Source organism: Acomys russatus, chromosome 18 (assembly GCF_903995435.1).
Source record: "Acomys russatus chromosome 18, mAcoRus1.1, whole genome shotgun sequence".
Classification (NCBI taxonomy): domain Eukaryota; kingdom Metazoa; phylum Chordata; class Mammalia; order Rodentia; family Muridae; genus Acomys; species Acomys russatus.
The window spans coordinates 40,596,927-40,607,993 of NC_067154.1; the positions used below are offsets into that span (position 1 = coordinate 40,596,927).

At 41.4% G+C, this 11,067-nt stretch overlaps 1 pseudogene; it reads left to right on the top strand.

The window, feature by feature from the left end:
* Nucleotides 1-10,134, top strand: part of LOC127202313 (ferritin light chain 1-like) — a 31,605-nt pseudogene extending 21,471 nt beyond the window's left edge.
* The last annotated feature ends 933 nt before the right edge of the window (nucleotides 10,135-11,067 follow it).

Sequence of the window (11,067 nt, forward strand, 5' to 3'; positions counted from 1 at the left end):
TCTCTCCTATGGTACTGACACATGCTGCTTCCATGAAACGTGGTTGGGACCCATTAATTTGTAGAGTATCCTATACTTTAGCAAAATTCTCTCTGAGTGTGTGTGAGAGGGATATAATAACATAATAAACAAATAATGAGCATATTGCTTCACTTTACATGTCCTAGCTCAGGAACACATACACACACACACACCGCACCCACTCATACCCACCCCCCTTCCCCACCCCCCATTATCAATAAGATTTAAAATTACAAGAGAAAAACTATCAGGAAATGAAGGCAAAAGTGTGCAATCAAGATTTCTTTCTTTCTTTTTTTTTTTTAAGAGACCAGGGCAAATGGATTTAAAAATTCTCCTTCTATGATTAAACTCTGTCTAAACTGAAGGCATCAGAACCTGGCATTGTCCATAGTTCACAAGGGGAAAGTTCTGTAAAGGAAGCATTTGTTCAGTTATTACCCAAATGTAAATTATATGTGCTCTTGAAGAATGCCCTTTATTTAATTTTAATGCATTTTAAACTTTAATAGGGATTACTTCACACAAATCACCCTCTTTTCAATCCCATTAGCACACAAAACTTGAGAAAGAGATTCTGTTTTCTGGTAATTCCAAGTTTTTTTTCTTAAATGTGATTAAGCACACAATATCATCTCTCCTATGGAAGAGGAATCTAATATTTGTTGAAGAAATTTCAGTATGTGTGTTAGCTGTGATCTACCATGATCAAGGAATGACTTTCTCTATTTTCAGCTAAAAAAGAGCCCATTCCCATCCCTAAACCAATCATTAGTTCACAATAAAACCAAGGCATAGCTTCTTTTTTAAAGGAATAGACTGGCAAGTCTATGAAAGAATTATGTGATCAAAGAGATTTGGCCAACAAATCCATATTATCCTATGTATGCGATAGAATATGAGATTTTTATATTTGACTACATTTAGTAATTCATAACTCTGTACCTGATACTTGTAACATTTAAATTGGGGGAGGGGGGAGGTAAGAAAAGTATGAAACAGATATTCTCTTTAAAAGGGACCAGGGCTGCTGTTCATTGTTTGGATTTAGAGCAGCATACATGAGGCCTTGGTACAACAGCAAAACAATAACAACAACAACAAAATGTTGAGGTCACGATTTAAAGTCTTTTTGAATTTTTGGAAAGAGAAAAGAGAAGTTCACTGGGAACCTTGATGCAAATTGGAACCAAAAAGGTGCCAGGTAAGTGACCCCAAATTTGAGACCGAAGGAGAGAAGGCAATGGTGAGGCTGGAGGCAAGGCATTACAGAGGAGACCAATACACAATGTAATTGAAGGCAGGGTAGTAGGAGTCCCTGGGGGCAGCACAGGGGGTAATCTAGAACTGACATAAACAGAAGAATGGGGCTGCAGGCTAGCTGGGAGCCATGCTATGAAAGGCCTTGCATCCGGCACATAGGCAGCAGTATCCTGCTAGGCAGACAGATACTGGAATCAGTGAAAGGGTGTCCAGAATCACAATGTCCTCTGAACTTATACTCCTCTCATGAGGCCACTGAATGTGGAACTGGCAGAAATGATAGCAATCTGCTATTGGGAGTGAGGTTAAGTCAGCTCCACCACACTAACACTGTTAGCTGAGGTCGGAGGATGAACTGCAAAGAGAAAAGAAAAGGAGAGAAGGAGAGGGGAAAGAGGAGGAGACAAATTAACAAACTGTCATCCCTGGAAGAACCAGTTGATTGCCTACTTTTAAGAATAAACAGTGAGGAAAACACAGATAGGCAAGGAGAGAGGAGAGAGGAGTTCAGTTGGGGCAAGTGTGGAAGAAGCTGAAGAGGAGCAACCACCGAGAAATGCAGCTGAGTTGGAAATTAAAAGAATTCTGGGGTTTCGAGAGAGCAGTCTTAGGAACATGGTAGGGATAAAAGTCAGAGCAGGTACAATTAAGAATTGTTTCAGCACATAAGTGAATATATACCATTTGACTCTTTCTGCTTCTGGGTTAACTCAACTCATTATGATCATTTCTAAGTCAATCCATTTGTCCACAAATTTCGGGAATTTTTAATAGCTGAGTAGTATTCCATAGTGTAAATGTACCACAGTTTCTTTATCCATTCTTCTACTGAGGGACACTTAGGCTGTTTCCATGTTCTGGCTATTATGAATAAGGCCGCTATGAACATGGTTGAGCATATGTCACTGTTGTGTGCTGGAGCATCTTCTGGGTATATTCCAAGGAGTGGAATAGCTGGGTCTTGAGGAAGCCTTATTCCCAGTTTTCTGAGATAGCACTAGGTAGATTTCCAAAGTGGCTGTACTAGTTTGCATTCCCACCAGCAATGAAGGAGTGTTCCTCTCTCCCCACATCCTCGCCAGCATGTGGTGTCACTTGAGTATTTGATCTTAGCCATTCTGATGGGTGTAAGATGGAATCTCAGAGTTGTTTTGATTTGCATTTCTCTGATGACTAAGGACATTGAGCATTTCTTTAAGTGTTTCTCAGCCATTTGATATTCCTCTCTTGCGAATTCTGTTTAGTTCTGAGCCCCATTTCTCAATTGGGTTATTTGGTTTGGTGATGTTTAATTGCTTGTCCTGTGAAAGTCTTCATGTTCCAGGAAAGTGGGACAGAGGGGAAGACTTCCTATTGGGACTCTCAGTGAGAGAAGCAAGGGAGAATGGGAAAATAGAAGGATCCAGAGGGTCCTAGAAACCTACAAGAAAAACATTATGATGGGAAGATCTGGGCACAGGGGTCCTGCTGAAACTATGGCACCAGCCAAGGACTATACGGGCATTATATTTCGAACCTCTACCTAGATGTAGCCAATGGACAGGACATTCTTCACAATTGAGTGGAGAGTGAGACTGACTTTCACACGAACTCTGGTGCCCCATATTTGACCATGTCCCCTGGATGGGGAGGCCTGGTGGCACTCAGAGGAAAGACAGAAGGCAATCAAGAAGAGACTTGATACCCTAAGCTAATATACAGGGGGAGGAGGTCTCCCTCACTCACAGTCATAGGGGAGGGGAGTAAGGGGAAAATGGGAGGGAGGGAGGGAGGAATGGGAGGATACAAGGGATAGGATAACAGTTGAGATGTAATATGAATAAGTTAATAAAATATATTATTAAAAAAAAAAGAAAAATACTAATATCCTCATAAAAGTTGTTTCAGCAGCTGTGACTTCATGTTTATTAGTGACCAGCACTGGGCCATACTCAAATGATCCCACTATCTAAAGAAACCCTACCTAGGCAACTAAATTAAACACAGGAAGTAGACCATAGTGCCTAAGTTACAAAATCCATAGCAAAGGTTTTGGCAAGTGTTCCACCACTCATCTGGTTTGGGACACTTCAGTAATTTCCAAGTTTTCAGACTCTCCACTTAAATCTGTGCAATCATAGAAAACCTCAAAGTTAATCTGAGAGCAATTAGCTGGGCATGTGGGCAATATTTTTTTTTTTTTGTATAAATCTCTTAGGGAAGTGAGAGAGTATGGATTAGGGTAAGTACAACCCGCACAATGTTTGGATATACTTATAAGTCTTAACTGTTTGTCAACCTGACAGGGTCTAGAATCACCAAAGAAACAAGCCTCTGGGTATGACTGTGAGGGATTATCTTGACTAGCTCAATTGACGTGGGGCACTCTGCTGTAACCAGACCTCCTTATTCCATGAGCTGAGGTTCTGGAGTGAATAAAGGAGAATTCTAGCAGGGCATAAGCATCCATCACAAGGCTTCTTGGCTGTGGATGCCATGTGACAAGATGCCACAAGCTCCTGCTGTAATTTTTGTTCTGCTATTGTGGCTATCCCCTCAAACTGTGAGCCCAAATAAGATTTTCCCCCTTAAATTACTTTGTTGAGGCTCTTTTTGTCAAAGCAACAAGTCACTAAGACATATTCCCATGCAATATTTGCTTCTGCATGTTTGCACGCTCAGTGTGGCTTTCACCCATTTTTATAAGCAACACATTTTTAATACACGGATCCCAAGCTTGCTACATAATTTTCAGGGTCAAATGCAGAATGAAAATGTATGGTCTCCTTGTTTAAAAACTATTGTAAATTGTAAGATGATGGCCTCCGAGCACCATGAAGCGTGTTACCTTTCTAAGCATGGGACCCTGGGTAACAGCACAGCTCATGGCCCCGTGAAGCTTGCCCTATTCTTTCTGTTTGGCATGGTTTATTTGGCTGCATTAAGGTATAAAATAAACAGACAGAAATAGTATGTTTCAAATGAGATTTTGATGGAAGAGTCTCAAGAGGATCACTGACTGCATCCTGATTATAAGGTACATAAGGGTGGGGCCCGTGTGTAAGTTACTCAGTACTTTCTACTCTGCTGAGCAGTTGGAAACCAGTTTAAATACACAGAGTGATTATCTTACAGGTACCTGTGTAATATGCATTTTCCTTGAAGTGGTATTAAAATTAAATAAAGATGCATTTCTGTTTCTTATTTCTGTTTGAGTCTAAGAGATTAGGTGTTTAAAGTGAATTATATACATACAAACAATGTACTTCTTTGTATATTATGTAGCATGCATGTAATTATATATTTACATACATTTCAAAATGCTCCACATGGTGCATATATATGGCTTCATTGATAGTAAATACCAATATTTTCATGTTCTGAGAATGCCTACAAATAGCAGACAGATCCTGATTTGATTTTCCACAGGGATAACCCCCAAAGACCCCTGCAAATCCTTACAAGTCTTTACATGTTGTAGCTGCCTTGTTGGTATCGGTCAATTCCTTTTACCCATGAAGTCCGAGGAGAAGAACAAATGATGGATGCTTCAGTGCCCAAGACTGTGTCTAACACTTCACATCCTTTCCTGACCACTGTGATGCCTTTGACTATTATCCCTGTGGGCAGGCTATAGATCAGTGGCTCTCAAACTGTGAGAAAGTCTTCCATGGTAGGCTCCCACAATATAGTGTTTGTGCCCCAGGTGTACAACCCTTTTCATTGATGTCTAGAAAATAACTTGGACATTTCAGGGATGAGGGTAATGGGTTTGTGGTGGGCATCTAGAGTCTTTGGATTGCCTGGCACTACCTATGGGAGTCAGACGATACCCTTTCTTTAATTCAGGATCCAATTTGTCACTATCTAGTGGAGAAGGGGCCTTGTTTCACACACATCATTCTAATTCCAAATTGTAGTCAGAATTTCTCAGTGGATCTTGGGCTCTAGGAAAATGAAGGATATTGTAGGCTTCTGCTTGGTGACCCTGACTAGTCTATGATGGCTTTAGAGACCTGTGTATTCAATGCACTCAGGCACATGTTTATGTGGTAATGTTCATTTTTTATCCTGCCAGAACTAGAAAAAGGTACTTTATAATGTACTTACCGTAGACCAGGCTGGCCTTAAACTCCTAGCTGAGGCTGGACCTTGGCTTGTTGATCCTCTGGCTTCTATCTCTCAAGTTCTGGGATTATAAGCATATAACACGGTGCCCAAATAGATATTTTTATCTCTTGAAATGCAATTTATAAGTTTCTTAAATGTCTAAAGTCTGCTTAACTAGTTCCACTTATTTTATTTAACATTCTTATAAATTTATCACTAATCTTCCATGATTAGACAATACCAACTTCAGTTGGTAGAAAAATACTCTTTTCTAAGTCAAATACATGATTTGCTGCAACTGTGACAAAACACCTCGTAGCAGTCATTTGAAGGAGGATCAATTTATTTTAGCTCACAGAGTAAGAAGGGATATAGGCCAACCTTCCAGGCAGGGGCATGAGGTAGCTTAGCTAGTTAGATTGCACTCAGAGTTAGATACAAGAAGAGATAAATGCTAATGATCAGCAGGCTCCCTCCTTCCCTTCCTTTTATTCAGTTTGGAACTAAAGTCGATTGGATGGGACTGTCAACATTCAGGGTGGGTCTTCCCTGCTCAGTTAAACTTCTCTGGAAACATTGTCACAGATACTCCTAGATGTGTGTCTCATAGGCATTTCCAAATTCAATCACGTTGACAGTGAAGACCAACAAGTAACAACCCGCTCCTAGATAACTTGTTACCTAAAACCACCATTTGAATCCCCAAAATTCTATTGTTACCTATCTTAAGGCTCATGGCACTGTGTAATTCAAATTTTATTTCTAAGAGTGCCACAAATATTGGTAGTTCCATCATCTTTTAAGTGGCCAAAGTTCTGATATTATTGTTTAGAGAACTTGGAATACTGTCAACCTGCCTTCTAAATACTTACTTATATTTATTTATACCTATGGAAAAATGCTAGTGTTAGCCTTAACGCAGGGCAAAGAAAGAATGTAAGAACTGGAAGACATGGAATTGAAGGGCAGCAAAATGCCATCCTCTGGGTAAGACACAGTTGCTAGAGCTACACACTCATAGCAACTGTTGTAACAAAACACTTGATAGATGAAACAAGAGTGGTAGATCATTTTAGCTCTTGTATATGCGGGAGAGAGAGAGAGAGAGAGAGAGAGAGAGAGAGAGAGAGAGAGAGAGAGAGAGAGCAATTCCTATATTGCTTTCTTCTTTTCCCCCTTTATGCAGTCTCAGACCCCAGTCCATATCATGGTGCTATCCACATTTAGGATGGATCTTCCCTCCTCAGTTAGACATCTCTGGAAGCAAGCACCCTCATAACCAAGTTTATAATAAAGACTGAAATCACAGCTGCCACATTTTATTTTTTATATTTGTAAGCTTTTCAGGTTGAGCTATTAATGTACTATTGATTTTATTGCATTAATGATTATTTATTAATGTATATGTGACATTCCCTATTCCTAAATATTCACTAAATTAAATGGTTGTGATAGTTTACTGAGTGCTAAGCCTAATTCTAATGGTAAGCAGTGGCTTTTCATAGGTCACTACAGTTTTTTATTTAAAAACTGTATCAGAAGATACTTTATGGACTCAAATAACAAAATCAAATTTCAAGGTTCCAGGAACGTACATTTGTCTTAGGGGAATGCTTCTTTTTTATTTTGTAAAAGCAAAATAAAAGGTAGCAGGGTATGAGCAAAATAAGCTTGTTTGGGAGTGAATTGATCCTGAAGATCTCTAGCAAAAGCTAACATGTGAACTTGGGTTGGTTATTGATTTTCTGTGTCCCTATTACCTCTTTTGTAAATTCAGTTGGCATAAAGATGTCTTTAACAGGAGAGTGTGCTATTGACGGAACAACTGGCTTCTCCTCAATTTTGTTTAAAAATGTTTCATTTCTATAAATGTTACTTGCTCAGTCTTCCTCATTGGCTGCTAATCATTCCATATTTACTAACCAATAAACTGTGGATCTAGCTCAAGAATATGAACAGAGACCCATGTACCATATGGCTAGATATTTACAAACAATAAATCAAGCTAACACACAGCTAAGCTAAATATATTCTGACTTACAACTTGACAGATCTGCATTCTCAATGGGCTGGAAGTTATGTTTGACATCTGAATTCTCGCCATCTTTACATGACGTAGTTGGGTCAGAAGAGCTGGTTCCAGCCTCTGGACCTTGGTCTGTGTGTCTTGTCCTCCCTCTCCAGCAGCCATATCCACTCTGAGGATCTCTGATATCCAGCTTGTCTTTCCCATCTTCTTTCCCATTTTCATAAGTAGTAGCCTTATGTATGGCGACTTATCAATATGGACCGCAGAGAGTGGTTGTGAGTTGCTCAGAGGGAGACAGACTAGTTAAGGAAGACATGCGGATTAGGGATAGACTTTGAGTCATCAAGGCAGCCACATCATGATACCCAGATACGCAGAGTGCGGTCTAGATATTAACGGCTAGCTAGCCTCTTAGTGAGCATGTTTGCCTTTATAGGTGAACTTTCTATTCTGTGGGAAAAGGCATAGATTTCCAGTGCAGATATTTAGCGTGGGCAGCTATTTCTTGGTATGTATTTTCACATGGTAGTTTTCAAAACAAATGAATAAAAATGAAGCAAAACAACAAAAAACCTCCAATGCTGTTATTATCTTTTATAAAAGAAAGATTTTTAAATTAATTTTTAATTTGTGCCTTGGGTATTTTGGTTGTATGTATATCCACACCACATGCATACAGTGGCTGCAGAGGCAACTAGAGGGTGTTGGACTCTCTGGACATGGAGCTACAAACAGTTGTTAGCCACTGTGTGGGTGCTAGGAACCAAACTGGGCTCTCTGAGAAAGTGAGCGAGTGCTAGGATCTGCTGCCCAGGGATGTTATTAACATTTAACACGGTAATACATATTGGAAACTTCTAAGATTTTTTTTCTTAACCACGAATCTACGTATGTTTGTGCATACATATTTGCACATGTGTGAAATACCTCCATTTGACAGAAGTACTCAAATCTCTAATGTCAGAAAGTGCTTACTCCTTTTCCTTCAATTGGCTCTTTAAAAAAGTATTTTATTACTGTGTGTGTGTGTATGTTTGTGTGTGTGTTCATGTCAGTTGAGCCCAAAATAAGGTATCAGATGCCCTTGGAGCCACACAATGTGGATGCTTGGAGATTCCGAAAGAATATCAAGTTCTTTATTTTTATTTTTATTATTTATTTATTTGTTTATCTTTGGTTTTTCAAGACATGGTTTCTCTGTGTAGCCTTGGCTGTCCTGAACTCACTTTGTAGACCTGGCTGGCCTTGAACTCAGAGCAATCTGCCTGCCTCTACCTCCCGAGTGCTGGAATTAAAGGCGTGCGCCACCACCGCCCAGCTGTTTCTTTCTTGATCTACATTTTCTCCAAATAGTCTCCAAATTTTGTTGACTCCATCTCCATGACAGTTCCCCAATAGAGCGTCAGGTTTTTTCAGGGCTACTGTTTCTTGCCTAGATTCTTATATATATATATATATATATATATATATATATATATATATATATATATATATATATGCTTTCTCCAACATTTTTTCTTATATTGCAATAAGAACATATATTTATTTATTGAACTGTTAGGGAGTGGGCACTGGACTTCATGAATTTTAAACACACTGTACCTCTAACCTCAAGCATATTTACTTATAAATTCAAGACAGCTATAAGAGGGTATCTATGAGGCGCTCCACAAAAAGAGCAACAGAGCCAACAAATCTGGGCTCAGTGGGGCTGGTGGAGACTGATGCACCAAACAAAGACCATGCTCAGAGAGGACCTAGGCCCCCTACTGAGATATAGCTGATAGGCAGCTCAGTGTCCATATGAGTCCCCTATTAAAAGGAGCAGGGGCTGTTTCTGACATGGACTCTGTTGCCTGCACTTTGATCACTTGACCCTGGTTGGGGGTGCCTTATCATGACACAGAGGAAGAAGCAGCAGGCAGTCCTCATGAGACTTGGTAGACTCGGGTCAGCTGGAAGGGGAGAAGGGCTCCCCCTCTCCTAGGACTAGGGGAGGTCCCGTGGATCTGTGTCTTGATTCAACAGTGTTTGGACGGAACAGACCTGGGCACTCCCTCTTTGTTGGCTTCCTGCCACCTTAGGGTCTCTCCAGCCGCAGCCTCCGGGACCAGCGCCTCGCCACCCTCCCTCGGCTCCTAGGACCAGCCAGCACTGTCTGGTCCAGCGGTTAGCTCCAGACTGCCGATCAGCCATAACTTCCCAGGTTTGTCAGAATTATTCCACCGAAGTGGAAGCTGCCGTGAACCGTCGGTCAACTTGCATCTGCGGGTCTCCTACACCTGCTTCTCTCTGATCAGGATGACGTGGTTCTGGAGGGTGTGGGCCACTTTTTCCACGAATTGGCCGAGGAGAAGTGCGAAGGCGCCAAGCATCTCCTCAAGTTGCAGAACGACCGCGGGGGCGGTGCTCTCTTCCAGGATGTGCAGAAGCCGTCTCAAGATGAGTGGGGTAAAACCCAGAAGGCCATGGAAGCTGCTTTGGCCCTGGAGAAGAACCTGAACCAGACCCTCTTGGATCTCCATTCCCTGGGTTCTGCTCACGCAGACCCTCACCTCTGCAATTTCCTGGAAAACCATTTCCTGGATGAGGAGGTGAAGCTCATCAAGGAGATGGGCAACCACCTGACCAACATCCGTCGGGTGACTGGGCCGCCGCCAGCAAAGACTGGAGGGCTCCAGGGGGCTCTGGGCGAGTATCTCTTTGAAGGGCTGACTCTCAAGCACAACTAGGAGGCTTCCTCGCCTTCCAAGGGCCTGTCCTCCCCCTCAACTCTCCACCAGCCAGCCTTAGGACCTCCACCTGAATGGACCTCTCAAGCCACTGGGTAGCTTTGTATCCGCCCTGGAGCCCCTCTCAAGTCTTGGACCAAATAAAAACAGAAATATATATATATATATATGTGTGTGTGTGTGTGTGTGTGTGTGTGTGTGTGTGTGTGTGTATGACCAGCTGCTATAATTGGACCGAAGAGCTGCTCAACAAGAGGAAAACCCAGCTGACAACTCAGAGCTAGTGAAATCACGGTTCCTGGAGGATAATCTATAACCACTAATTTCCTAATCTAGCAAAGTCCTTAAGAATAATCTATAAATATTTGTGTTTATACCAACATGTAAGTGTAGTATTTAACCCTCATCAAGGAAACTTCTCTTTGCAACAGACAGAGACCAGTACAGAAAACCACAACCAATCAAAATGCAGAGTTGCAGAGCCCAGTGCCAATGGAAATCGTCTTTTTGAAACCACATTTCCGCAGACTGTAGGTGTTCCACGGCATGGCTGTTATGATCTGAGTCTGAAATGTCCCACTTGAGACACTCTTTGGAGAGAATGTGGAACTGACACAGCCCCAATGAATGCTATCAGACTCTTGTGCCTTCCTCTTCGCTATTTGCAATCCTCATCCTGCCTGTCCAGATCCACCTGTGAACCCCAACTCAGCCTTCACTATCTGACTCAAAACTTTCCTCCTAAGTTGGATTGTAATTGTGGCCTATCCTCTTTAATAATTCCCCAGCTTTACTTTTGAGATGACCTCTCTGTACTATAATTACTTATATATGGTTTCTGATCTGGGATGTGCACTCACTAACGGTGAAACTATCTTGTAATCATGTCTGCATCTCAAGCAAACAACACAGGGCCTGGCACAGGACTGGCTC